Source organism: Sarcophilus harrisii, chromosome 3, assembly GCF_902635505.1.
Source record: "Sarcophilus harrisii chromosome 3, mSarHar1.11, whole genome shotgun sequence".
Lineage (NCBI taxonomy): Eukaryota > Metazoa > Chordata > Mammalia > Dasyuromorphia > Dasyuridae > Sarcophilus > Sarcophilus harrisii.
The window spans coordinates 26337416-26340640 of NC_045428.1; positions in this window are offsets into that span (position 1 = coordinate 26337416).

The following is a 3225-nucleotide window of genomic DNA, read 5'->3' on the forward strand; positions in this document are numbered from 1 at the left end:
CTTTGATTCTCTTTCCATATTCATATTTAATTTTCTGTGTCCTTTAACTGCTCATATTCCCTCAAAATTGTTTTCCCATTATTCCCCCAAACAACAATCCATTCCCCAGATCTATCCTGTATGCCTCGTATGAATTCTATCTCTATTCATCCTCTTACATCTGGTTTGCTTCAAGACTGGGGCTAAGAGCCTCCATGATATTTTACCTGATCTCCCCAGAACTTTCCTAGTCCCTCACACATTCACTTTGTTTTTATATCTCCACATAAATGGAGATTGTCTCCCCCCACAGAATATTAGCTTCTTCAATGTGGAGGCTGGGGATCTTTCCATTTCTGTCTATATTCCCTCATATCTAGTACAGTGACTGGCACATTATAATGCTTAGTTATCACTTCTTGGATGGTCAGAGATCCCCACTTCTCAGGACTCTAGCATAATATGATGCAGACCATTTCCTTCCTCTTCCCTATTCCCAAAGTTAATCTACCTCTGATAATTAATATTAGTCCCCTTTTAGTTAAGAAAGAAAATACTGCAACACATTGAAAATCCATGTCTCATTATGGAAACCCTCCAGAACTGATGCTAATGGTGGGAACTTCAGGATCAGCAATAAGAGCAAGATTTCTTTTTCAAAGAGAGACAGTTTTTGTTCGTAGCAGCCTTTCTTGTAGTGGCCAAGAAATGGAAACTGAGTGGATGCTCATGAGTTGGAGAATGGACTGAACAAGTTATGGCCTATGAATGCTATGGGATATTATTGTTGTATAAAAAATGATCAGCAGGGTCCCTGATTTCAAAGAGGTCTGAAGAGCCTTGACATGAAGTGATGCTAAGGTAAGTGAGTAGAACCAAGAGAAAACTATAGGTTAGCAACACTATTATGTGATGATCAGTTCTGATGGACGTGGCTCTTTTCAACAGTGAGATGATTGAGGCTATTTCCAATGAACTTGTGATGGAGAGAACATCTGCATCCAGAGAGAGGACTATGAAGACTATGAATGTGAAGCACAACATGTTATGTTCACCTTTTTGTTGTTGTTTGCTTGCATTTTATTTTTTTCCTCATTTTTGTTTTGCATCTGATTTTCTTATGCTGCATGATAATTGTGGAAATATGTATAGGAGAATTGCACATGTTTAACATATATTGTGTTATTTGCCATCCAGGAAAGGGTGTGGGAGAAAAGGAGGGAAAAAATTGGAGCACAAGGTTTTGCAAGGGTGAATGTTGAAAACTATCTTTGTATATATTTTGAAAATAGAAAGCTATTTTAAAAAAGTGCTCAATTAAGAAAGTGAGAAAATGAGGCATAAGTATGGCTTTCGTACATACAAATACATACTGAACAACTGATATAGAAATATTAATAAACATGTCAATCTGGGAAAAGAAGAGAAATTTTGATAACCCTCCAAACACATTTTGCCAAGTAGCTGCTACACTTGGCTTTGGAAATCACTGACCCTATATTTGTTTATATTAATCATTTTTTAAATGAGAATAAGTGAGTTAGAGGGGAAAAAATCTTCATTTTAAAGCCTTGTTTATGTTCTCTTTGTACATAAGACCCTCAAAAATCCTGTCCTGGTGGAACTACTTTCTCTGTTTGGAACTTTATTTTCATTACTTTGCATAAATGCCTAGCCATTCCCTATTCCCCAGCCTCCATTTCTAGTAAAAGACAAGAATAGTCTCTATGTGTCTTTTCAGGCCAGGAAATATGACTTTTGAAACCTCAGTTTTCCTATGTGTAAAGTTAAAAAAAAACACAGTATTTTTACTGTGGATCTTGCAGGATTGTGTTGAGGAAAGTACTTTATAAGGCTTTAAAATATGCTATACAAATATGAACAGTTATTATAAAGGAAGGGAAGGGAGGATAAGAATCAGAGTGAAAGAGTCCTTTCCATAAAACTTCCCACAATAAGGAAGGCCGACTTCAGTTGTCCTGATCCTGATCCTGATCTTGCCACTGGACCCATATCCTCTTAGAGAATTAAAAGCAAGCAAAAAGAACCCAAAATAAAGGTATATTCTCTAATGATTGCCTCTTCTCCACTCTGCTCTTATGTACACAGTTTCTTGCAAGCTGGCTTTCCCATTAGAATATGAGGTCCTTGAGAAATGGGTCTGTTTTTTCCTTTCTTCAGCACTTGGCCCAGTGCCTCTACATTTCACCTGAATGACCATGAATAAATCAATTTACCTTATGGGCTGCACTTCCTTCTCCAAAATAAGATGCTTTGGTTTCACATAGTAAGTGCTTAATGAATGTTTATTGATGGACTGGCCTGGTGCTTAGAACAGATCCTCTGATAAAATTTGGAAGCAAAGTTTCCTTGTATTCAGGAGTTTTTATAAAACTTTGAGACTTTCTTCAGCAACTTTTTGAAAGGCTAGATAAGAAAGCTTTATGAGAGTGAGGCATGAAGGGGAATAGGATCCTTTGCCTCTAGGAAAGGTAATGAGATGGGAGCAGTATAAAGGGAAGAACTATTGATTTCATTAGAAGCGATAAGGAAATAGAATGGAGAATCAGAGGTCACAGAGGGGCAATCTTCCCCTGGAAATGATTGTCCTTGTACCCACGTAGGCAGGGAGAGCTGAGAGGCATTACTGGACACTCCAATTAGAAATAAATAGAGTGCTGCTTAAAGAAAATTTTGTTGACCATTTTAATTAAATCCCAAAGTTTACCTTTGTTTAGGAGTTATTTTGAAGTTTTTAGGGACACTGATCTACCTTGTTTTATTTATTTCATATAAATCCATAGCTTGTTTATTTATTTGTTTGTTTTACTGTAGGACAGCTGTTTAAATGATGAGTTGGATAGACGGAGTTTACTTCATCAAGATTTGCCATGCCCTCTCTGTTGATTGGAGGCCCTCCATCAGCACATTTATATATATATATATATATATATATATATATATATATATATATATATATATATATATATCAAAAGAAATCAGAGTGATGATCTTCAGTCTCCCCCTCCCATTTGGCGCATGACCCATGCTCAGCAGCTATGATATATGAGGGAGACTGAATCCTTGCCTGTTTTTACCAGAATCACTGTTTCACTGTGTTTAGGTAATTGATTAAATGAAACAAATATTTGAGTTACTGTCTGAATAAAGAACTAAAAAAAAAATAGTTTCTTTGTGTTGAACAGGCTGCATTGGGGGAGGCATGTCATGGTTAGGGGAAAAGAA